The sequence below is a fragment of the Aythya marila genome (assembly GCF_965140915.1).
Source record: "Aythya marila genome assembly, chromosome: Z".
In the NCBI taxonomy this organism is placed as follows: domain Eukaryota; kingdom Metazoa; phylum Chordata; class Aves; order Anseriformes; family Anatidae; genus Aythya; species Aythya marila.
The window spans coordinates 87718134-87744831 of record NC_139080.1 but is presented as its reverse complement, the minus strand read 5'-3'; the positions used below and the strand labels follow the sequence as shown (position 1 = coordinate 87744831).

Genomic DNA, 26698 nt, shown 5'->3' with positions numbered 1-26698 from the left:
TTATTCAGAGCTTCTTTTAAACTTCAAGGTAGTATTGCATCTGGATGACGGGTTTGGAGGGATTACATTTCACAGAAAACCCATGAGAAATAAATGTCTGGTGGACAGAGGTAACAAAATTCACACCGTATACAGTTGCGCTATTTATCTACAGTTGTCAAAAATACAAAGAAATTAGATAAAAAAGGTTGCTTGGTCAAAACATTAATGAAATATACGTTCCAAACGCATAGGAATCACAGAGTGATCAAACAAAGACAGTAAGTGTCTTAAAGCTTTAGAGCTTTCAAGAGCTGCTGTGGTCACGTGACTAAAGGAAAGCTACCGAGTTTGTTCACCAAGACAGGTGTTCAGATTAAAGACAGGGAAAAAAAATTACACTCTACCACCAGGCATCTTTGCTGGAGGGGAGCAAGGGCATGAACAGAACGCAGCAGATATTTCAACTTTTCCTTACGGTATCTGTATGTTTTAAAGAAACCTCTCTGGCAAAAGCAAGGTCAGTTTGCAGATACTATCTAAGGAAACAGTAAGAGACAGCAACAAATAATGCGTGTCACGGATGGGATCACTTCATATTCATTGTACTGCACAATGACCAAGAACAATGATCTCAGAGCTGAAAAGCAAATCTCTTTCCCCAAAGAGTACCCTGAAGCCTGAACGTCTTCAATAAACATTTTATTGATGAGTTTTCTCAATGTACTCGGTATTTCTCTGAGGGAGAGGTAGGCTCTCGTGGGGCTACTTCATGCTCCCGTGCTCTGAGAAGTCAGAAACAACATGATTGTCCCCTGTCAGTAACCACTTTGTAGTTCAGAGTCCTTCAATTCCCACTGGTTCGCGTGCATGGATACGAGAAGTACTAATTCCAACTTCATCACCTGTAGAAAACACACAAGGTAAAGGTAGTTGATCCTCAGAAGATATTCAACTTTGTACTATATAGCCCTGCATCTTTATGTAGAAGCAGTCATTCACCTCCCTTCCTTCACTCCTCCCCAAGTGTCAGAAGTTATTTTTACCTGTTCTGATCAGAGGAGCTTTATTCTAAATTGGAATGTTTATACTTCTGTCAGTTTCAGCTTCACTTTTAGAGAGAAAGAAGCCAGAAAGCTACGTGTGTCTTACATACATCGTACATTTGTTTGAGGGTTTACCCTTTGAACAATAAGAACTAAATTAGTCAGGATTCCATTCTTATATCCTTTTTTGTTTTTCTTTTTCCTCTTCTTAAACAGACTATTGCGTGATCTTATAAAACCCTAAACACAATTTTTTAACACACAGAGCACTGCATGTTCAAGCCTGCTACAGCGATTTCTAGTAGTTTCTACCTCAGGAATTAATGTTTCCCTTGTCTTCTGCACTTCCTAGTATGTGCACCTGTTTACTTAGGTAACTGATACTCAGTTTTGTTCCAGTCTTTCCTTCCTCCCACACTGCTGAGGGAGCAAACGGCTTTGTGGTGCTTAGCTGCCTGCACACCACAGGCACATACAGAGTACAAATCTCTATCCATCAGAGAATCGGTTACTGGCATTCCAAGCACTGTCCACATGCTGGAGGAAGAACTCCACTGTTTTCTCTGAAAAAGAGGCAGAGAAGAAAATAGGATACAGTACAGAGTGATCATGCAGTCCAATAGGCACAGCCTCATACCGTGAAGAGATACAAGAACAGAACTTTCACCTGCAACATTATCAGACAGTATTTAACAGCCTGGATTAAAGCATGTTCATACACACCTTCTTTGTAATATGTTTATCACATAGACACAACTGTAAATATTACAAGAAGCTTGCAAAGACAAGAAGTGAAAAGACGTCTAATTCTTACTACAGCCTAGACCTCGCAAACAGGGATAGTTGTATGACTGGGAAAAAGTGACAGCAGCCCCGAGCTACATTTTGCAGTCAGACAGTTAAACTACATGTTCAGCTCTACATTATCTCAATGGATACATGGAACTGTTCTATAAAGAACATGGAAAGTCCTATCATAATGGAATTAATGGAAATTAATGGAAAGTCCTATATTAAGTTTATACTGAAAACAGTATTTGGGAAAGAGAATGCAGAAACACCACATGAAGTCAGCTAACTAACCCAGTTCAACACAGAACATGCGAGACTGGAGCAACCTCAAGCAGAGTTGTACGAGCCTTAGTACTCTGAAGGATGCCTTTCTCTGTAAGGCTGTAAGCTGCAAGTCAGTTGCCCAGAGCAATGGGACGAATGCTAAAGATGAACTCTATCTCCAGTACACACCCAAGTAAATCACTAGTGCACCAGGTAGTGGCTTACAGTATCAAATGCATGCCTTTCGGTGCTACTCGTTTAATTTCTGCAGAAGGTACAGAAACAGATGCCTGCTTGAATCTCACACTGATGAGCCACAAATCAAAATGACCTTACTGTAGCTGACTCTCAGAAGTTTTAGCCTTGTATGGAGAGTCATCCTTTGGCTGGGAGCAGTTCTAGCTACGTTTTGAAGTGGCAGAGTGTTCAAACCACATGCAGAAGAGTGGAAGAAGCACAGAGTGGCGCATAGGAACAGAAGTTCGCGGCATCAATGGAGCAAGAAACTGGGAACTGAGATACATGCAGCTTTTACGCTACAGATGCGGAACTGGGAAATAAAGGACTGGGAGAGATGGAGAAAAACACTTGTGGTCCTTGTTTGCAAGGCTTAAAAGCAACCTGGGAAGACAAAACGTATATAGTCTGATCTTTCCTACAGCCCATATTCCCTCTATAGAAGCTCACCTCTTCCTCCTTCGGAGGCCTAAAGACGTCTCCAGGATTCAGGAGATGTTTCTGCAAAACTGTCTGATGTGGTAAGTCTGTACAATACAGGAACACAAAGCAATCTGCCTGACAAGAGCATGCGTTGACTTGTCGTTGGCCAGTTGCTCAAACACATGCCTTCACCTCCTGGAATAAGGGCACACAACATGTTTTCCTTGAATTAAACACAACTACAGATAGATTTAGCTCATAGGGTTCCAGCTGATTATGCTCACTACAGAACCAAGATAAGAGAAACTACTGCAATGTAAGTAGTTATGCTAATAACAAGATCCCACAGTGAAACCAAAGCAGAAGCTTAAGGGAACAGATTGGTCACAAACCATTCTCCGTGACGGTAACATCCAGGTGAGAACTTCCATACTTGTGGATATGTTCGACACCCTCTTGTACACTGTCCACAACCTCAATGCAGCTCTCCAGATCCCCATATTCGTCGTGGAGAGATTTCACTTCTGAGGGGTTGAACATCAAGTAAGAGGCAAACTTTGGGCCAGCATGAATCTTCACCTGCAATACCAGAAGTATTTTGTGCTGTAGATTGTACCAGTGCGTAACAGGTGAAAAGTGCAGCTTGTTGTTCTGGGTATAGCTAGGATAGAGTTAATTTTTTTCATAGCAGTCCCTATACTGCTACATTTTGGATTTTTGCCTTAAACAAACCACTGTTTTGGCTGTTGCTAAACAGTGCTCACACAGTTCCAAGGCTTTCTCTTCTCCCCCCACAGTGAGAAGGTCGAGGGTCTGCTAAAAGTTAGGAGAGCACATACCCACAACCGATTCAAACTTAACCAAAGGGATAGCCTATGCCATATAATGTCAAAGTCAGCAATACAAAATGAGGGGAGGGGAGTTTCGAGGAAGGCAGATATTTCCAGGTTTGCAAGTCTCCCCTACAAAAGACTTTACCTGTTTTTATCCCTTTCTTTTGTAAACTGACACCAGCCCTCTCCAAAGTGTATGTTTCAGACACAAAAGAGTTACTGGGCCCAAAACAAGGCAAGGACTTTCAGTTATTTTACGATCCTGATGAAGAAGATCTAATGCATCGTCAATCTCTGAATTTAATCGTAGCAGCTAAGACACCTTAACAATGAGAGGGAGGAGTGGAGGAGCAGGTGCTGATCTCTTCTCTCAGGTGACAGCGACAGGACCCAAGGGAATGGCATAGAGCTGTGACAGGGGAGGGTCAGGCTGGACGTTAGAGAAAGGTTCTGCACCAAGAGGTGGCAGGGCACTGGAACAGGCTCCCAGGACAGTGGTCACAGCACTGAGCCTGCTGGAATTCAAGAAGTGTTTGGGCAACGCTCCAAGATGCATGGTCTGATTTCTGGGTGGTCCTGTGTGGAGCTAGGGGTTGAACTTGGTAGTCCTCATGGGTCCTTTGCAACTCAGGGTATTCTATGAAAAAAAAAAAAAAAACACAAAACAAAACACAACCAAACCAGACATTAAAAAAAAAAAAAGACAAAAAGAAAACACAAGCGAGTGAGGACTTGCTCCTGACTAGCTATCTGGCAAGCTTCTCTTAATATGACTTTAACATTATCAGAACATGACCTATTTTACCATGTTTTCCTGCATCAATCACTGCTTGTATACACTATTTGCCAAATGGAAATGCTATGTGAAAAATCCATGTTTTGAGTGTAATTTAAGTACTTCACAAATATTTCTCTCGTGATGCATCTCTGCTACAAAACATTACGCATGTCAAAGCAATTATGTAGGACAGTGGCCTTTCACTGTTCCTGTGGAACAGTGGGAGGGGGAAATAATGGGCGGGAAAATGGGTGGGAATAAAGGCAAGTGAGACAAAATGTTCAAAATATGTGGATGAAGCAGATTAGAGGAGGAGAAACATAAAATGGGAAACGACTGAGGTAAGAAGGTAAGTTAATAGATTTAATCAGAATAGTATTTGGGTCCGGGAGGTTGCCAGCCAGTAAGTCAGAATTAAGAGTAGTAGAGAAAGGGTTGGGGAAATGCTCTTCCAAGGCAGAGAATGATTTTTTTCTATGTAAAAGGAAGTAGTTGTATCCCAGCAATGGCATGCAGCCACCCCAAAGAAGCTGCTTGCAGATCGTTTCTATGGAAAAGCTTGGGGTTGCATGGAGAAGCCAAGAAAGCTCTCCGAAAAGAGTACAAAGGTGTACAAAGAGACATGTGGGTAACGTAAGTGTTATGTTATCATAAAACTACATAGGGCTATGTCAGCAAGACCAAGGGCTCCTAAAATGAACAACAAGTAAATAAAACAAAACAAAAGCCAACACAAGTATAAATGACTAACCTGTTCTACTCTCAACGTGTCTATGATCTGATCAAACAACGGGGTTCTCAGCAGGTCTCAGTGAATTAGGAGTGTTTCCCGAGCATCACAGGCAGCAGTATATTCACACTTCGAGCCTCTGACTGAGGTTTAAGAGTAAACAATTGGTTACGTAACATTTATGACAAAGAATTTGAAGAGCATGTGAATTAGTATTACGTATGGTTATAATAATATATTAATATATATATTAATATAATATAATAATATATTAATATAATAATAATATAATAATAATAATAATAATAATAATAATAATAATATAACCATACCACATATTCCAAATGTGTAGTTCAGTTACACTCATGGTATCCAAGTCACCCTCTCACAGCTTACTTATTCATGTGGCCTTCTCCACGCTGGCATCTGTGTCCACATACACATGACAGATCCATTCACCGTGTCCCATCACTGGAATTCCCTTAGCAGCTTTCTGGATAGTCCTGACTAGCTGGGGTGACCCATGTGGAATGATTAGATCTACCAGCTTCTCCAAATGGCAGACATCTTCCACTTCCTTGCTTGTATTCACACGTGAAAGTTGTGACACAAATAGTCAATGGCCTGAATTCTCAAGCTCTGCCTGTGCTTTTTCTACATGCTACAGCACAAAAGTTGTTGCTTTAATTCTAGACACTTACTACTTGCACTGCATCTTTGACTCCATGAATGGAGAGTGCTTCTTGAGTCAGATGATGAAGGATTTGATTGCTGTATGCTGCCTCTTTCCCTCCTTTTATTAGCAAGCCATTTCCGCTAGCTATGGCCAAAGAAGACACCTGTCAGAAGGGAATTAAAACAACAACAACAACAACAACAACAACAAAGTGATCTGACTCCTCTGGGAGAATAACATCTGCAAAATAGAGTAAGAACAGGATTTTGCATTCTGCTGACTTACTCAATATTAATATACAGCACCAAGAATTTTTTCCGAGTCAGAACGTGTAACTCCAGAAATGAAGTATCTTAACGTTTCAGAAACAAACTTGAGCTTCAGGGTACTACTGGCAAAGGGAGACTGCAGTAAGTCAAAGGAAACCCTGAACATAGGCTCTGGCACAAATTCGCTAGTTGTATAAAACTATTTCAGATGCAAGAACTCTTATCCCTAATCATTCTGGCTGGAAGTAGCTAATGAGCTCTTCCTACGACGAACATTTTACTTGTGCTCTCTTATACAGAAGCCTTTTGTTTTATCACGCTGATTTTACGTTTATAACCAGAAGGTGTCCTTGCCTATGGCAGGGGGGAGTAGATGACCTTCAAGTTCCCTTCCAGCACAAATCATTCTATGATTCTATGACACCTCCCACTAGACCAGATTGCTCAAAGCCCCATCCAACTTGGCCTTAAATACTTCCAGGGATGGGGCATTCACAACTTCCCCAAGCAGCCTGTTCCAGTGCCTCACCACCCATAGTAAAGAATTTCTTCCTTTATTCTAATCTACATCTACCCTTTTAGTTTAAAGCCATTACTCCTTGTCCTGTCATTACACTCCCTGACAAAAAGTCCCTCCCCAGCTTACCCAAAGCCTGCTTCAGGTACTAGAGGGCCACTATAAGGTCTCCTCAGAGCCCTCTCTTCTCTAGGCTAAGCAACCCCAGTTCTCTCAGCCTGTCTTCATAGGAGAGGCCCTCCAGCCCTCATCAACTTCGTGGCCCTGCTCTGGACCTGCTCTAACACATTTATTTCTTATGTTGGAGTCCCCAGAGCTGAATGCAGCACTGCAGGTGGGGCCTCACAGGAGTGGAGTAGAGAGCGAGAATCACCTCCCTGGACCTTCTGGTCATACTTTTGATGTGGCTCACGATACGGCTGGCTTTCTGGTTTGCAACTGCACATCGCTGGCTCATGTAGAGCTTTTCATCCATCAACACTCCCAAGTCCTTCTCTGCAGGGCTGCTCCCAATCCACTCATCAACCAGCCTGCATTCATTCTTGGGAGTGCCTTGATGACGGTGGTGAACCTTGCACTTAGCCTTCTTGAACTTCACGAGGTTCTCATGTACCAACCCCTTAAGCATGTCAAGGTCAACTCAGACCAACTCCTTTTCCCTACTAGTGTCCTCTGGGTAAAAAACAGTCACCGTGTTTGATATTCTACCTCATCCTGCTGTCCACAATTTGAAAAGAATACTGAAAAAATAAGGAAGACTTCAGAAAGATCCTTGTCATTTAGTGGAACCTTGCTGTACCCAGATACTGTGTGTCTTTAACATACAAAACTAGACATTAAAATGCAATTTGATTGTATCTTGTTAACAATCTGCCTCTCCGAAGATCAGCATCACGAAGGAAAGCTGCAGAGACAAGCTTATTTAAATAAATAAAAAACATCCAGTCTGTAATGGGTTTGAAAACAGTTTGTTCCCTTTAGATAGTAATAGAGCACGGCTGTACTTCAGAACAATTGGATTTCTTGAAATCTGTAAGAAGCAGTCTGTGAAATATGATCTCAGAACTTCGCCTTGTAAGTACTAGAGACAAACATGCTATTGTATATTGTTATAAATGACTGAGTCCCGAATAGGGTTACAATCAAAGTTTACAATTTATTAAAGGAACAGAGGTAAGCAAACAGCACTGGGTGCGCTGGGAGTCTCTGCTCCACGAAGACGCACACCAGTTACATCAGGCGGCTGGTTTTTATGCTCCTAGGCTAATACATATTCATCACCACTTTTGGAAAAGGCAGGGGTATTATAATTAGTTTCCCAGAACCCGAACCATCCCACGGATGCATGCGTATCAGTCTCCAGTGGTCCCTCTGAGGGTCGCTCATACTGAAGGCTCGTAGTCTTCCTCACAAGTTTTGTCCTTCGGTCGTTCTTCAGCTTCCCCCCCACCCTCCCCTTATTTAGTAGTCTCTGGGCCAGATGCCAGAAAGTCGTGTCTCATGCAATAGTCAGCAGTTATCTCAAAAAACTCCCCCCTATTCTCTTATCTCCCAGACCCAAGTCTCAAGGTTTACCCTTCAAACCCTCTATCAACACGAACTGCTAGACCATTCTTTTGCAAGATACAAGAACTATATACACTAACCACTCTGTTTCTCTTGGACTTGTGGTTATTTATACAAGGGGATGTAAGACAGAAGGTCACATTTCATTATGAGGCCCTAGCATTGTTCCATATTGACACGAATCAGATGAACATATTTCACAGTCCCCCATCTCCTTTTTCATGGTATTGATTCGTGTTTTCCTTTCCAATCGAGTCAATACTTGCCAAATTGGTATCAATTTTGGATATTCTTTTCTTTTTATTATCGTCAGGCAATGGGTTTTCTCTTCTCCCTGGTTCTGGGTCAACAGTGTGAGAAACTCCGTAGCCAGTAACTTAGGCTCAGGCGAGGATCTCAGTGAAGAAGTAATTTGTTCGCGATTGCAATGGCGGGCGCCCCACAAGCAGGAGAGCACACCTACTAGTTCCAAAACACAGTTTATATACTTTTTGATGACAGGACCCTCCCCTGTTTCCCCACTGACTGGGTAATCCAGGTTCACCATCTATCCGATGCTTCACAAACAATGCATGGCCTTCACTTGCCGGCCTGTTAAATTTCAAATTTCTTTTGACATTTTTACTGCTTGGAGAGGTAATGTTTCTTCGCTTGTCTGACTTGACACCGTGATTTTCACCTAATTGTCCTAAGAAGTCTGGTTGTCTGCATTTTACAAGGTCGCCTGCTAAGCTTTCTTATCACTGTAAGCATATCTCAGTACCACATTCCTGCCCTCTAAACAACGTAACTCTGCAAAAACAACATTCCTATTCCCACAACAGGTACTGCAGATATTTGCATTCCTTGTATAACTGGAGTGTATCAGCCTGGTAATAGAAGGTATTAAACATGGAATTATTAACAATTCTCCACATATCCCCAATACAACCATCCTCATTTTAGCAAAACAATCACTGCCCGTAAAGCCCCCTCCCATAATCTTCTTAGATCGATTCCATTCCAAGTTTGAACTGGGACGTGTGCAATCTTCTTCATTTCTTTTACAAGTTCATTTACAGCTTTTCTTTCTGTTGTGGTTTAACCCAGCTGGCAGCTAAACACCACACGGCCATTCACTCACCTCACCCCCTCCCTCTCTGGGATGGGAGAGAGAAATGGGAAAGTGAAGCCTGTGAGGTGAGATAAAGACAAGAAAATAATAATAAATAATCATAAATAATAATAATGACAATGACAATAATGATGATAGTTCTACTACTACTCATGTGTATGAAACAAGTGATGCACAATGCAATTGCTCACCACCGCTGATGCCCAGCTGTCTGATGCCCAGCCTAACCCTGAGCAGTCCAGCCCTCCTCCCAGCTCTTGCTGCACCCCCAGCCTGCTCGCTGGCAGGACAGTGAGAAGCTGAAACATCCTTGGCTTGGTGTAAGCATGGCTCTGCAACAATTAAAACATCAGCATGTTATCAGCGCTCTTCTCATCCTAAACCAAAACGTAGCATTCTACCAGCTACTAGGAAGAAACACCTTCATCATTAATCTCTAAACAGCAATTACTAAGGTTAGATTTTCCACAGACTTCTTCTTGTGCTAGTAAATAATCCAAAGCTAAGCGATTTTGATACATAAGTAGATAAGTAGTCCTTATCTTGGTATTTTGCTTTGCAATTAAGCCAAGTGCACCTCCGGTTTTATTTACAACTATTTCCATTACAGCTTGTAACCTAGTTATTCTATTAAGCATATATATTGGGGTCCTATAGCCCCAGGATCCGTCTTCTGCCCATGTAGCTGGATCATAATAGGCAAGACGCCTTCAATCAAGGGGTTGGGCCCACTTTCAGGGTCAATTTGGGCTTGTGATACCGTTCAGCCTGCCGGGGTGATCCAGCTCCTGGAAAACGAATCACAATTTTATATGGGTTTAAAAAGAAAAGTTCTTACGTTATTTTCTCGGGACAACCTCACCTTAGTGTGGGAGAAGTCCGGTCGAGGCCCTCTCACTCGGCAGTCAATACCCATCGCCTCCCTCGGTAGACCATACACACTGCAGTGGAGGGTCCTGCCCCGGTCTTGCCTTCTCCCTTTCCTCCCTTTAGGCTTGTCCCCTTTATTTGGTGTCCTTAATTCATGCAGAGCCTCATTGCCAGAATATGAGTTCTTCTTTAGCTTTAGTTTCAGTTCCCCAGGAGTGGACTCAACCCTCCAGGTTTCGGTAGTTACTGGTCCTTTTATTCTGGATCTGTGGATCCAACCCCTTTCCGCTGTTCTCACAGCTGTTTCAGTAGTAAGTAAAACTTACTACTTACAGTCCCTCCCATCGGGAGCTCAATGATTCTTCCCTCCAGGTTTTTATTAAGACCTTGTCTCCTGGTTGTATCTTATGAATAGCAAATCCTAAAGGTGGTGTTTGAGCCATCATTCCAATTTCTCTTAGCTCTTGTAACCTCCTTCCAACGGTAATTACGTATTTCTGGATGCTACGCTCCTCAACTACATTTTTCCTAGAGGCATCCCTTGAGAATAAGGCATACCATATAACATTTCATATGGCGATAATCCGCTCTCACTGTGTGGTTTAGTTCTTATGTTTAAAAGTGCCAATGGTAAGCATTTCATCCAGGGCATTTGTGTCTCGATCATTAATTTAGCCAAGTGTTGTTTTAGTGTTTGATTCAATCTTTCTACTTTCCCTCAGCTTTGTGGGTGCCACGGAGTATGGTATTCCCACTGAATACCTAATGATTGACATAATAATTTTATTATTTTAGAAGCAAAGTGTGTGCCCTGATCAAAATCAATGTACTGGATTATCCCATATTTAGGTATCAGGTGTTCTAATAGAGCTTTTACCACCATTTGTGCCATAGCTCGAGCTACGGGATAAGCTTCTACCCATTGTGTTAAATGATCTGCTATTTCCCATAGATATTTTATCCTCCCTACCTTGGGCAATTCAGTGAAATCAACTTGTACTTTCTCAAAAGGCCTGTAAGCTGTTTTTCTCCCTCCCGTGGCTGCTTGTCAAAACACTTTCTTATTTATCTTCTGACAAGTTAAGCAACGTTGTGTAATTTGTTTTGCTATTTCAAAAAAAAAAAAAAACCACACAGCTTCCTGCTGAGGCAGAACTATTAACATTCCTACATCCTCCTTCCCTGCTCATTCAACTTCAAATGGCTCTGTTAAATACTACATGCCACACCTTTAACACCGGGGACAACTCTTTTAACGCTTCCTTTATTTTTCTCCAGCCTGTACTTTTCTCACGCCAACACCAAAGGCTCAGTCAAGAGCCAATTAATTCCACTCCTTTTCTCTCCAAGATGCTGAAACAACGTATCAGTATACTACACTTCATCCTATTTTCCTTCTCTCCTCCAAAACATGAATTGCCAGATAGTGTTATAGTCGACTGATCCATAAAGTGGCCATTTAGCTTATATAGTGGCCACCACTGATTGCAATACTTAGTGAAAGTCCTCTTCCTTTCTGCGCTCCCAGTTCTAACAATATCCTTTGAATGTGCCAGTGTGCACCCAAGGAGGCTTTCTTTAAAACATCTTTGTTTTGGATATTACTCATTCCTTTGATTTTCCATTCCCTTTTATTTATTTATTACTATTCCTTATTAGTTACTGTCCTTTGTTTCAATTTCCACGCAAACCTTTTTACTGTGGGTTTTTACTATCTTTTCCTAATCTTCTTCCCAAATGTCCCAGTTCTCTGGGATTAAATGCCTCTTCCCGCATACAAACTTTACTATTTCAGGTTATTAAGGAGCCCCGTTCCATGTTCCAATCATAAATCCATGGAACTTCAGGAAAAGAGCTGAAGCACTCAGCCTTTCATCTTCTAGAAAAACATTACCACCTTTTCCACAAAATTTACATTTCAACAGGACCGAATTTCGAGCCAAATGCCAAGTTTTCTCATGCACTTTGTTAATAAGCCCATACAAAACAAGGAATCACTCCTGTGTATCCGTCAATAAATACCATTTAAAAAGGCATTGACACCTAAATAAATTCACTCTCCCCCTTCTTACCAAATTGCCAGGGCTCAAGCCCAAACCACCACAGAAAGGACTCTCTCCGTTCTACCGCTTTGATAATCAGTCAGCCCCCTCCACCTCTCCAGTACTTGGCAAACTGACCAAACGCCACAGCAAATACACCAACACTTCTAAACTGTTAGTTACTTAGATAACGCTCCCGCCTTTTTTTCTTGTCACACTCAAAGCATGTAAGAGCAAAAATAGGATCACAAGATACACTGCCAGGCCCACATATTGGGCACCACCAATCAAAACTTGGTGAAAACAGCACTTCTTTTTGGTCTGTCACGCACTTCGTTCGTCTCCGGCCGCTCCCCTCATGGAGAATACGGAACCGCGGATCGGAACTCCGCACTCGCTTCGCAGCTCACTAGAAGGTAAACTGTTAGTCTGCAATTGTTTCACCTTTACTGCAACTCAAGACTGAACTCTGAGCACTGACTCAATTCCGTGTATGCTATCTCCAGCTAGCTATCAGGCACACACTACTCCATGGAGAAGTCAAATTTCCTCGGTAATTGCTTACCCAAACCAGTATGAGATGCAATAGTAAACTATGGAGGAAGCAACCTCTCCTCTGCACTCAGAGTCCATCCTACTATCAGCTACAGCATGGGAGAGAAACCATATTATTCAGATGCAGAGGTATCAAAGATGATCCTCTGAAGTTACATCGGAGAACTTGAGGATGGGGGCTGGCAGGAAGAAAAGTAACAAGACAAGTCATCCTAAGTCTGTAAAAAAAGAAAAAAAAAAAAAAGAAAGGTTGGGGGGGGGGGGGTTGAGGGTGGGAAGCCAGTAAGAATCAGCCTGATAAAACAAATGAGATAAAGAAGAGGAGAATGGGAGAGTTTGGCTAGGCAAGGCAAGACACCCAGGAGGCAAAGGCTGGAGTCTAGGAAGGCAGACTAGAATTTGGCAAGGAAACATACTGGTTTTCTGTGAAGAACAGAGCGAGCAGCAAGGAAGCAATAATGGCAGAAAGGGAGACTACTGCCTTTTCCTTTCACATGAACTTTGCCTAGAGCAGACTCCCCTTCAGTATGAAACGAGGAGTCTCTTTTTAAGTGCCCATACCCATCCCTTGCTCCTCAAATACTTGCTCATATGTTAGAGAAATGCTCAATCAGTCTTGCTAAAGATACCGGCAGTAAGAGCCTAGACTTAGCTTTTACACGCTTGTGGAAAGATATCATTCTGCCTCAGTGCAAACATGCAGTATCAGTATGGGACAGACCACTCAGAGCCTAGAACTTCTACTTCGTGCTGATCTTGTCAGCATATATTCTTAACAGTTGCAGTTTGTTATTAACGACCTATATTAAACATTTGATGTTTAATCGTAGCCTGCAATTCAGCTGTAGTCAGCATGGACAGAAAAGTGCTCATTGGTAGGAGCCTTGTAAGTTGCAAGTTAAGCAGGGAAGCTATGTGATAAGACACAGGCAGAAATTGCACCACCTGAATGTAAGCTAACTCCTTCTCTACGTTGGGTATCAAAAACCAACGCTGAATAACTCTCAGCATTGCAGAAGCAAGTCCCAGGAAGACTGTAGTTTTCTGTAGAAAAAAAAAATGGGATGACAGCAGAATTCATTTCAGAAGAATACAAGCAGAAGTCTTTTGAGGCAAGACTTCTTGCAGCCTTCCAATAACTCACCAGTAGAAATACACTTTTGTTATCAAAGATCTCTCTGCCCTCCTCACATACCTGTGGAAGACAGTCAGTCTGGACGGGACTCAAAAAAATCGCAAGAAAGACCCCAACAGGCACTGTCACCTGCTCCAACTCTAGATCTTTTGCTATGCGTGCTCTCTGAACTATGCTGCCGACGCTGTCCTGTGAAGATGCTGCAATCTGACAGAGCCCAACAGCCAAGCTGTTCAGCTTTGATGTAGACAGACTGAGACGTTTCAACAAAGGAAGTGCCAATCTTCCTAGAAGAAAGAAAAAATTGCGCTCAAGATAGATTTATCTGGCTAGTTTCAAGAAAGTGACCTAATGGTCAAACCAGGAAAAAAAGCCGCTGTTTCCCACGCCGCAGCAAGAAACCTACCTAAGATGAACAATGTAAAGCATTAAGTTTAGTAGCTACAATCAAACTGCTCCAATTTGACAACGCTTTCACCTACCATCACATATACACCTAATACGATATGAATGATTTGTATATGAAGTAACATCCGCAAAGACAAAGTTTGTCCTATTTCTAGTACCGTTACACAACCGTGTACCTGAATTTCTTACCAATTTCTACCCTTGCAATATTCCTGGAAGGTTTGCGCAGTAATTGCCTCTTTCTATTTCACAGATAGAAATCCCAAAGAGCAAAGGAACGCATAGCATTTCAGATTGGGCAAGAGCTGCCGGAGTTTTCTAGTCTGAACACGTTCAGGTAGGAAGTTTACTCAGAAATGTCCCTCCAGGCATTCTCCTCAGTACAAAATGGTTGCCGTATGCCTTTTACTGAACTTCACAATTTGTGATGCGCCAGTTCCACACATTTTCTAACCCAAGACCAGCTTCCTCACGCACCACTCTTACACAAAAGAATGGATTTAGTCTGTGCTGCCTGAACTGTACTTTCCTCAGTCAGAAGGTAAGGTGGTTCTTTCTGGAAAGCATCATTTTTAAGTAACAACCTTCCCCACAGGGGCCAAACATTACGTTAACCAGCCCAGGAGAATATTCATGCTATTTCATGCATGATGATAACAGGGAAGATCCTTGCTAGATTTAATTTCTAAAGTGAGCCTCCTTTGGCAAAAGAAAACACTGTTCTATTTTTAGTTTTTTAAACAATGCTGTGGGTTGCTGCTTTCAAAGGCCTCTCTCTCCATCTTCTCTGATAGAGACAGCTCTTACGGAAGCTGCAGCTGCTTACACTGACAAGCTCTCAAAGTCCTGGGTTCCCTAATCTGTGACGGCCATAATATCCAATTGCAGGTGACAGACTACTCTTGTTCTGCTCCTTTCCTTTGAGGCCCAGAAAAGCTCATGACAACAGGTGTTCCATGAAATATGTTCCGTAATATTACCTTTATTTTCAGCTTCTTCTAAGTCCTTTTTGTTTGCCAAGAGAATTTCTTCTCACTGATCAGTTAGTAAGTCACCGAGATGATAAAAAAAAATAAATAAATCTCTGCTCTCTGAAAGAGAAAAGTGTCTGAACTGCATTCTTACACGAACTCCATGGTGTTTGACATCTGGCTCACTTCAGCTCATTCCTACTGACACATCTTCTCACTGGCTTGATGCCCTGAATACTTGGAGCCAGCTGATTTTTTCCAGGACCCATTTGTGTTATAAACCTGTATTTTAAAACTTGCCACATGTTCACAGCCTTAAAGAGCGAGAACATACTGTTCTCTCACCTGCTCAGGCTGCAGAGCTGCCAGCGTCCTGCTACCGGCTCGAGACATTCCACCCTGCTGCTCTACTGTAGGGCCTGCCAAAACACACACACACACACACCCACAAGACTTGCAGACAAAGGTGGAAGGAAATGAACACTAACCTTTCAACTTTCAACTCCTTACTCAAAGCAGAAAAACAGGTACGGTCTTAAGAGACATATCAAAGAAGTTTACTGTATGCCACAACAGGAAAATTTGTATCAGATACCAAAATGCTGCCACGGTCCCCGAGCATAGCCCTTTTCAAGGCATCACAGAGATTCAGTAAGATCATCCATGTCGTAGGGGACAAACAAGTATACAACCTGTATCAAGAAGACTTGACAAAGAGCAAAAGAATACAAGGACAGCTACATCTCAGGGAGTGGGAGGCTACTGCAAAAAAAGGAAGGCATCCTTTGAAAAAGTTTAATTACGTAACTACTGAAAAGAGAAAAGATTGCAAAACAACCTGGGAATGTGCGAACAATACAGGAAGCCAAAACCAGCCTCAGCAACAGCTTGCACAATAGCTGCTCTCTCTCTGCTCTGTGTACGTTGAAGGGCTCCTACAGAGGAGAGGTTTTTTTCTTGGCACGGATGTCAAAGAATCCATCTCAAACTGAAATGATACAGAACAAGTTTTGAAACAGAAACTGAAGTAACAAGTCAAAAGGCTCAGGCAGCATTTCACTAAGGAGTTCTCAAGGAGCTCCTGGATAAGCTACGTTTTCACTTTTAACTCTTGAAATTGTCTGTAGAACAGATGACTTGGCATGTGACTAATATGCCCGGACTTCTATTCAAGAAGTGTCCTACAGAAATTGCCAGAGCAGGAATTCCCACGGTAAGGAAAATAACAGGAGGTATAGTGGGAAGCGTAAGAAAAGAACTAGGGGACACTTGATTAATAAGACTTAATGAAGGACTGTTAAAACAGCTTTTTAAAGCAAGGTCATACTTTATAATGTGGCGTGTATTTTTGTGTTCTTTGAACACAAAAGGGGTGTTGGACCACGTGACCTCTGGAGGTCCTTTCAACCTCAACCAGCCTGTGATTCCTTTGCAGCCACTATGCAACAAAATAGCAAGTACAATTCACAGCAGATAAACATGAAGCAACGCAGAGACAAAAGGGGAAATCAGGCCTTGGTAGTGCACATAATCCTACGAAAACATCACTTCAATGCTCATCAGCGTTGAACAGCAACTTCCCTGTTTAAGCTTTTGGAGAAGGCCTAGGAAAGGCAACAAAAACCATCCACAATCTAATCAAAACTCAAAGTTAGCCTTGCTATCTCATAAACTGAAGGTTCACTTGCATCTCGGACGCTACACAAACTTTTATTTTCGCTCACCTTGAAAAGGTCACAGTAGAATAAAAACCGTTTCAGCCAAGAGAAACAGGGATCGACAGATCTTTGGAACAGTTTCTGTAGAAAAGGACTAAGAAAACACCTTTTTCATGTGAAAAAGCAATGAGGGAAAAGACAATGTCTCATCATAGAAGTTGAACAGAGATCGATCACCCACGTTCTCTTTCCATACAGAAGGTGGGGGCATCAAAAGCTAGCAGGAAGCAACTTTCACTCCTCCTGCCCACAAGCACACACAAAGTAAAGCAAGCAGTTCTTCACATAGTGCTAGCTCCAGAGTTTACACACAATACCTGGTTAAGGCTCGTGACTCCTGTGACCCATGGATGCTAAGTGTTTACCTCGGTCCAAAGGATATGGCCAATTTTTACAAGAAATCCATTTAGCATTTTTATACTCCAAGGCATTTGCTTGTCTTACAGTGCAAGTCACGAGTATCACTCTATACTTGTTCTATTCTGCTAAGATCACAGATCTTTGGTCTGACTTTCTGCGGCCCTTGTTACATTGTCACAGCAACACACAGGCAGGAAAACATTGCTACATACAGTAACAAAAGACTGAGTCATAAGAAGAACCTAGGATAAAAAATGAAACCGCACACTATCTTAGTTCAGCACTACATTCTATATGCATGCTTTCAGCCTGAAATCATCAATAAGAGACGATAACCTCTAAGACTGAAAACAAGACAAATTCTACTTAGTTCTCTGAATGCAAGGCTGATGCAGCAAGTCATCAGCTGGAAGGAACCCAAGCAGAGGATTCAAGATGTTCCATTCCAACATTGAAACTTACCTTTCCAAAGCCGCTTGTCAAGCAGAGCATAGTTTCCCATTTGTTGAACAGGCAGGCCTAGCCAAATTTCAACCCTAAACTTCCAGGGAATCTCTACTGCTCCCAGCGTACATATTACTTCCGTACTCACCTGCAGGTCTTACCTGTGAAAAAAAAGTTCCAACTTTCTTCCCTTCTACAATATCTGTGATGACATGACCCGAGATTTTCGGGTGGACTCCATTTGCAATCACTACAGAGGTGCCTCCTCGCAGGGCCCACAAAGCTGCTGTCACCTACAGTGAAGGAGAGAGCCAGTTCCCAAAAATGCACTTGTTAGTTGAATCCCCATCCTCAACAAGAATTCTTATGTTGGAAGAAGCCCTTAAGACCATCAAGTCCAAGCATCAACCTAATGCTACCACTAAATCATATCCCTAAGTGCTATGTCCACACGTCTCTTGAATACTTCTAAGGATGGGGACTCTACCACTTCCCCGGGCAGCCTGTTCTAATGCCTAACCACCCCTTCCATGAAGAAATGCTTATTTAGTACCCAGATATCTAGTGCTGCTCAATAGAGTTGTTCCTCCCTAGGGGTAGGGCTTGGCATTTCCCTCTCCTGAACTTCAAAAGGTTCCTGCCTGCCCCTATCTGCAGCCTGTCAAGGTTCCTCTGAATGCACCGCCCCCACCCCGCACAAGGGCCATTTCCACAGAAGCCACCAACCACCCGCCGCCTCGCCCCCTCCCTATCCAGCCCACCGTGGCGCGCCACCGACCACCAACCTCGTTGCGCCACCCCTCCTCGGCGTCCCGGCCTGCCCCGACAGCTTCTGCCCATGGCGCCGGCAAGCCCTGCATGCTGCTTCTGCCCTGGCTTCCTCCAAGCCAATCACACAGTGCTTCCGCCCTGATTGAAGACAGGCCCTGACATCACTTCCGCCCCAGGTTCCCAGCCAAGCACGGCGTGTCCCCACAGACACAGCAGAGCAAACACACAAACTAACATTGACATCCTACCCGTAAACATGCCGTAACAGTGACTCACCTGAGAAAGAACTGCATGCAATAAAGGCACCTAGTACTACATTAGTTTATTCTAACAGATCCTACTAGCTGTCACCTCAAAAAGACGTGCGTACCGCTCTCTACTTGGAAACGCATCAGTCCGTCCGTAGACTCTGACCCACCTAAAGAGCCCTGCAACTGACTGAAGGAAAAACAAAGCACTTACCCCAAAGAGCAGCCCAGGCAGAAGGAGCTCTCTGATGGCATACCTGGGGCTCATATACCGTTTGGCCGCGCCCAGCACCCAAGCCCAATCACCTGGGAAAGGGAAGGGGCAAAGCACAAGAAAGTAGAAAGAGAGCAGAAGGAGAAGCAGCAGCTGTGTGTTTTTGTTCGTTTGTTTGTTTTTAATCTGATTTAGCTCAACAGCAAGCAGAGTGCAGACAAGAGAATCGGGCTGTTTCTAGAAGCAACGTTCCGCATGCTTAGGCTGCAGCTTTTAATCTTGAAAGGACAATATGACCAAGCAAGTAACTGGATTTTTTTCAACTGAAATTAGCTCAAACCTTTCTTTACATAGAAAGAAAAATCCAGGAGCATTAAAAGAAAAAAGAAAAAAAAAAAAGCACAACATGCCAAAGAAAAACAATTCAATGTAATAATATCACTTTATCACTTGCAGGAAAAATCACATACTTGAGTAGGCTATCTGAGAACCAAAAGGCCATGCTGACGGGTCAAAACACGCTACAGGACACTGGGTCCTGGCCCTCCGCTGCACTGACTTGAAACCCATCCCTAACACAGCATGAAAACTTGAAACCCAACCCAAACACAGACACAGCATTTCAGCCTCAACACAGTTTTGGGAACTGCTGGAAAGCAGGCTTCATCCTCAATGAGGTGTGCTCAGGCTACACAGCATGGGGCTTCAGGCACCTCTTCCCCTACGGAAGAAGACCGCCATCAGGAACCGCCACGCAAGACAACCTTTTTCCTCTACAACACCTTTCTCAGGAACAACGCAGCATTCCAGAGACCTGCTTTGCTCCTGTTCTAAGGGCTATCACCTTGCCTGTGGCACCTGATAAACAGAGGAGAAATCAACCACAGCAGCAAAACCCACAGCAGCCTTTGGACAGTTACTCTCATCCCCTCCTTAACCTCAGCCTCTTACCTGCCCCACGTGGCAGATGCTTCCACCTGTTCTCTTAAGCCACTTAAAGCACCTCTAAAAGGCAAACTGGAATTTTACTCTATTGGATGTAGGAAAATAACTGCAGTGACAACCGCACCCCAAAAACAACTGCTACCTCTGTTCATCACTCACCAGAGTCACTCCAGAGGCAGCTCAGGTCATGACGTCCTGGACTGCACACTGAGTTTCAGCCTGAACAAAGGAAAACACAGCCAGAAGATAAACTTTCAGCTGCCAGCGTTAGCACCCATCCCTCATCAACACAAGCGACTCCATCTTTAATTGTATCCTTTCAAAACAGCGGTCCACTTGCCTCTGTACCTGGAAATTAAGTCCAAGCTCAGAAGGAGTAGACAGCATCACCCATGCCACCTGGGAACACAAAAGGACAAAATGACCACTGTGCTTGCAAACAACCACCTGCCACACTGCTCCTCTATCCCAAACAGCCTCACCTCAGACCCTGAGGGAAACACCTGAGTGTCTTCCGTTCGCTTTGGATAAGGGATGACCAGGCTGAAAACACTCTCACCTTCCCTCACTGCTCTGTGACATGGGGATTTCCCTTCCCTGTCCAAGACTGCACGAAGCACCTGCAGAGACAAGAGAGAAGCACACCCTGAGGCACCTCACAGCCAGAGTGTACCTGCTGCAATACTCTCTCTTCCCAGCTCCGTTACTCCAGCTGCTCACCAGCTTTAACTGAGATTCTTGGCTCACAGCGCCAAAGCAAACTCTGCCCAGGCCACACAACACACACTACACAAGCTACGTTATTTAAGACACACGAGCTGGAACGTTCCTGCCCAAGAATCAGTCGCATCACACAGGAAGGATGCCGCATGCTCCTAGAAACCAAACCTACCAGTCCTGAACAGCTTCCCTGCCAGACAGCTCCCCACCTCCTCCTGCCAACCACGCTCAGCACACGCACTATTTGCCTCTCAAAAACAACAACAACAAACAAACAAACAAACAAAAACCCACAAAAAGTAAGAACATACACACACAAAAGCGACTGAGCTCCACAGATGCCAAAAAGCCACGCACACACAGCAGCCCGGCAGGGGTAATCACAGACCCTTTACAGATGAAAAAAGGTAACTCTGATACGACCCTGCTCAGTCTCTTAGTAATACTGTGCCTACGTGGACAAGCCTCTTGGAGCATGTAATCAAGCTGTTTTTAGTTCTCTGGAGAGTTACACAAGTGATTAAAATATAACTCAAAACCAGAAGTGTATCCCACCATCCCTAAAACCAGTGATCCAGCAACCTCTGCTAAATATCCCTCTATTAAGTGAATTCCAAGCACTTAAAATCTAGAAATCCATAGACTCCAAGCTGCCTAAAGAAGCACCTGTAGAAACAAGAGAAAAAGCACACCCTGAGGCACCTCACAGCCACAGCATACCTGCTGCAACACCTCTCTCTTCCCAGCTCCTTTACCTCAGCTGCTCATTAGCTCTATCTGAAATGTGTGCCCAGGCAGCGCTGCACAAAATTGTGCCATCAGACTTAAAAAAAAAAAAAAAAAGGCCCACAGCACAACAGCTGCTGCTCCTTCTGCTCTCTTTCTACTTTCTTGTGCTTTGCCCCTTCCCTTTCCCAGGTGATTGGGCTTGGGTGCTGGGTGCGGCCAAACGGTATATGAGCCCCAGGTATGCCATCAGAGAGCTCCTTCTGCCTGGGCTGCTCTTTGGGGTAAGTGCTTTGTTTTTCCTTCAGTCAGTTGCAGGGCTCTTTAGGTGGGTCAGAGTCTACGGACGGACTGATGCGTTTCCAAGTAGAGAGCGGTACGCACGTCTTTTTGAGGTGACAGCTAGTAGGATCTGTTAGAATAAACTAATGTAGTACTAGGTGCCTTTATTGCATGCAGTTCTTTCTCAGGTGAGTCACTGTTACGGCATGTTTACGGGTAGGATGTCAATGTTAGTTTGTGTGTTTGCTCTGCTGTGTCTGTGGGGACACGCTGTGCTTGGCTGGGAACCTGGGGCGGAAGTGATGTCAGGGCCTGTCTTCAATCAGGGCGGAAGCACTGTGTGATTGGCTTGGAGGAAGCCAGGGCAGAAGCAGCATGCAGGGCTTGCCGGCGCCATGGGCAGAAGCTGTCGGGGCAGGCCGGGACGCCGAGGAGGGGTGGCGCAACGAGGTTGGTGGTCGGTGGCGCGCCACGGTGGGCTGGATAGGGAGGGGGCGAGGCGGCGGGTGGTTGGTGGCTTCTGTGGAAATGGCCCTTGTGCGGGGTGGGGGCGGTGCATTCAGAGGAACCTTGACAGGCTGCAGATAGGGGCAGGCAGGAACCTTTTGAAGTTCAGGAGAGGGAAATGCCAAGCCCTACCCCTAGGGAGGAACAACTCTATTGAGCAGCACTAGATATCTGGGTACTAAATAAGCATTTCTTCATGGAAGGGGTGGTTAGGCATTAGAACAGGCTGCCCGGGGAAGTGGTAGAGTCCCCATCCTTAGAAGTATTCAAGAGACGTGTGGACATAGCACTTAGGGATATGATTTAGTGGTAGCATTAGGTTGATGCTTGGACTTGATGGTCTTAAGGGCTTCTTCCAACATAAGAATTCTTGTTGAGGATGGGGATTCAACTAACAAGTGCATTTTTGGGAACTGGCTCTCTCCTTCACTGTAGGTGACAGCAGCTTTGTGGGCCCTGCGAGGAGGCACCTCTGTAGTGATTGCAAATGGAGTCCACCCGAAAATCTCGGGTCATGTCATCACAGATATTGTAGAAGGGAAGAAAGTTGGAACTTTTTTTTCACAGGTAAGACCTGCAGGTGAGTACGGAAGTAATATGTACGCTGGGAGCAGTAGAGATTCCCTGGAAGTTTAGGGTTGAAATTTGGCTAGGCCTGCCTGTTCAACAAATGGGAAACTATGCTCTGCTTGACAAGCGGCTTTGGAAAGGTAAGTTTCAATGTTGGAATGGAACATCTTGAATCCTCTGCTTGGGTTCCTTCCAGCTGATGACTTGCTGCATCAGCCTTGCATTCAGAGAACTAAGTAGAATTTGTCTTGTTTTCAGTCTTAGAGGTTATCGTCTCTTATTGATGATTTCAGGCTGAAAGCATGCATATAGAATGTAGTGCTGAACTAAGATAGTGTGCGGTTTCATTTTTTATCCTAGGTTCTTCTTATGACTCAGTCTTTTGTTACTGTATGTAGCAATGTTTTCCTGCCTGTGTGTTGCTGTGACAATGTAACAAGGGCCGCAGAAAGTCAGACCAAAGATCTGTGATCTTAGCAGAATAGAACAAGTATAGAGTGATACTCGTGACTTGCACTGTAGTAGGTGCCTTTATTGCATGCAGTTCTTTCTCAGGTGAGTCATTGTTATGGCATGTTCATGGATAGGACAATAATGTTAGTTTGTGTGTTTGCTTAGTGGTTCTGGGTCCCTCAGGATTTTTGCAGGATTACGGGGCTTACTGTGAGTCTTTGCCTGTATGTCAAATACTATCAAAGTTACAACCTTGGTGGCAAAGTGAGGGAGCAGGGTTTAGGAGAAAGGTATTGTCGAAGCTCCCTGTGTAAGCATGTATCTGAAACCAGCAGCAGTAGGCATGTAAGGTGTAATCTTGTTCAGGGTTAGGGACAGTTTGTTATATTTCTGCAGCTTTTGCCTGTGGTTTTGCTGGCTGTTGAGTCTTTAGACCTTGCATCCTTCTAGATTTTAAGAGCTTGGAATTCACTTAGAAGAGGGATGCTTAGGAGGGGTTGCTGGCTAACTTGTTTTTGGGAAATCATGGGGTACGGTTCCTTTTTTTGGCGTTACATTTCAATCTTTAGGTATATCAAGCCATTTGTGTCACTGTCCAGAGGATTCACAAAGAGCTTCAGCACGCATTGCAAGGGGCTCGACTGCATAAGCGCAGTAGTACGAAGAGAATGAGCAGGGTCACCTTTTTCATCTGTAAAGGATAAGTCTGTAATTACCCCTGCTGGGACTGCTGTGCATTCATGGCTTTTTGGCATTTGTGGACTCAAGGGTGTGTTTTTTTTTTTCTGGCTCTGGTCTCTGTGTTTGAGTCCTCTGCAAGAAGCTGTACTGTTTGCGTGTCCATCGTGGGCATGACCTTCTCTCTTTGTTTCTTGTAGCCCAGGGCATGGGCACGGAAACTTGAACGAAGCACGAGGGTGAGTGGACAGCAGTGTGGGCCCTGAGTTGGTCAGTGGACTGTGTTAGTCTGCTTTGCCTGTTGGGCAAACTACCTTGCGACAGCAGAGTACGTCTCCTGCCACGTTTCTGAGGCGCGCCAGACGTCAGCAGTTCTAGTTCCTGAAATGCTGGAGATGCATCTCTTTGGGGTGTTAGGTGGGCGAAGCGGTGATACTGGGCTGGGGAACACGGGTCTGGGGCTTCTTGGCTCTTGCGGTAGGGGATGAAAGAAGAGGAGTGGGTATAGACCGTTTTATGGATTGTCACGTTTGTCTGTTCTTTCTCCTTGATCTAAGCCCCGTGGGCTTGGCTTGGCACAGTGAATGGAAGCGCTGGGTGTGGGTTGGGAAGGTGAGTGGAGAAAAGTTGGAAAACAGGCATTGTTTTTGGTTTGGTAGTCTATTGGTCCACCTCTGGGTGACTCCTCTTTTCCAGGGATGAAGAAGGTACTGGGAACATCCTAGCTGGTCTCTGTGGTCCACACTGAGGCTGGATTCTGAGCCCTGAGAATTAAGTTCAGGGGCAAATCTTGTGTGTTGGCAGGGGGAGGCAGGGAGTTGTCTAGGGGGTGTCTATCTGATTTCAGTAGCAGAGCAGGTCAGTTGACTACTGTTTTGTTTCTGAGGAGGGTGCTTCCCTGGAAGAAGTTTGGCTGGCGTGCTGGTGCCTGATGGCACTTTATTTCTGCAGGTGAAGAGGAGCCTTAGGCTTGAAGCAGTGTCCTGGCTAGCCTTTGTGTTCCTTGATGAGGATGGAACCTGCCTCCCAGCATTCCCAAGCTAAGCTGGGGGGGCAAGTGCTATGTTTGAGTTGGGGTTGTGAATGGACCCATAGGGCAAGGGTCTGTGCTTGTAAGTCATTGCAGCGGATGGGGCCTTTCAGGATTGATCAGGTCAGGCAGAGATGATGTGTGGGGAGTTCTGTCACGTACAGCGTGAACACGTGCCAGGCAGGGCAGTCCCAGCTTGTTGTCTGTGCTGTGCTGTTGCTCTTGGTGCTCGGCAGGCCCTGGGGAAGCCATCCTGAGGGTATTGAACACTTGACCTCATCGGAATAACGCTGATGTTCAACTGGGAGCTGAGCACCTCTTGTCTTGCAGTAGGAGCTTAAAGGGATCACTTCTTCCGTGCGTGTAACTTTTATTTTGTATCGAATGTTTCCTGATATGATCATTATGTGTTACGCGCTCCTCAGGTTTTGATATCCTCATTGCCTTCTTCCACTGGACAGATTAGATGGGCAACTTGGTAGCCACACTAAAGGTCCTAAATGCTTGTTTCGTCATCAATTCTGTGATTCTGTGATCACAGGGCTGATCCAAGCACTTCTTGTCTTGCAGTCACAGCTTAAAGAGCAGATGCGTTTTGGGTCTTGTGCATATTTGGTTTCAGATTGTGTCTGTTTCCATCGTCACTGTTGTGGAAGTCATCTGGGCTTCACCAGGAGCTCAGGCTGGGGAATTCATTTCTGAAGCGTTATTCTTAAGGGGTTTGCACTGCCCATCCTTCCGGTCTCTTGTCTTAAAGGCAAGCATTCTATGCGTCCATCATCCCAGTTCTGGCGGTCACTTTCAGTCGCAGGTCATGGCATTTGAGTCTGTCCCTGGGGTGGCCACAGATCATCTGTTCTGACTCGCTGTCACTGTAGGGCTTCCCTCTGGGAGTTGTCATTCTGCCTGGTGTCATTCTGTTACGCTCCTAGATTTTTCTTTCTATGTAAAGAAAGGTTTGAGCTAATTCCAGCTGAAAAGAGTTTTTTGTTTGTTTGTTTTTATCTGAATAGAGTAAAACGATCTATTGATGCTTCCTTAGCTGGGCGTAGTGCCCAAGAATGGGGAGAGAATGAATGGCCTCCTGAAAGAATCATACAGCATTATGGACCAGCTACCTGGAACCTGAATGAGGTAGTATGGGGGCCCGAGAACCTATTTGTAATTTGAATTGAATAATTATGTTGCAAGCTGTCCTTGGAATTGTAACTATATATAGTTACAATATATATAATCATAAACCATAAAATAGCTGAACTGGGAGCTGCAGGGTTGATGTGGGAATGTTGAGGTGAAACTCTGTGGTTTGTAGCACGCAGGAGGTCAAACAAATGTATCGAATGATCTTTGCTGGTCTAAAAGCACACCAATCCCAGCCATGTAAATCCCAGCTGAAGGTATAATAACATGGTAGAGTAGCATGGCTCTGCTCTGAGATGAGACATAATTTGTGGAAGCAGAGCAGAAAAGATGCTTGTGAGTAGATGAATTACTGATCGTTTTGACTCTAGGAATGGATGACTTCAAGGAGGGAGCTCCTTCAGATATCAAGACATTGCTCTCTGAAGTAAGACAAAGGTTTTGTCTGAGAAAAAGGGAACAAAAAGTTAACCATTCATGTGTTTGGGTTTCTGTGTGGTTTGTTGTTGTTTTTTTTTTTTGTTTTTTTTGTTTGTTTGTTTGTTTGTTTGTTTTTTTATTCACATTTAAAATGAAGTGACTGTTTTTGTGCTGGTTACATGCGGTGTCTTTTATATCCATCTAAATTACGTTTACTCTGGGAAAATGTTAGGCAATAATGGAATAATGAAAGTTAAACTTGATTTT

At 44.1% G+C, this 26698-nt stretch overlaps 1 pseudogene across 1 annotated transcript; it reads right to left on the bottom strand.

Moving 5' to 3' along the window:
• Nucleotides 1-681: 681 nt before the first annotated feature.
• Nucleotides 682-18587, bottom strand: LOC309890258 (delta-1-pyrroline-5-carboxylate synthase-like; annotated as a pseudogene). The gene is made up of 11 exons: nucleotides 18489-18587; nucleotides 17876-18020; nucleotides 15551-15624; nucleotides 15215-15323; nucleotides 13887-14113; nucleotides 5784-5921; nucleotides 5479-5674; nucleotides 5104-5225; nucleotides 3134-3320; nucleotides 1502-1588; nucleotides 682-884 (listed from the first exon to the last, which is right to left on the bottom strand). The product of its transcript is annotated as a delta-1-pyrroline-5-carboxylate synthase-like (transcript).
• Between the last annotated feature and the right edge of the window lie 8111 nt (nucleotides 18588-26698).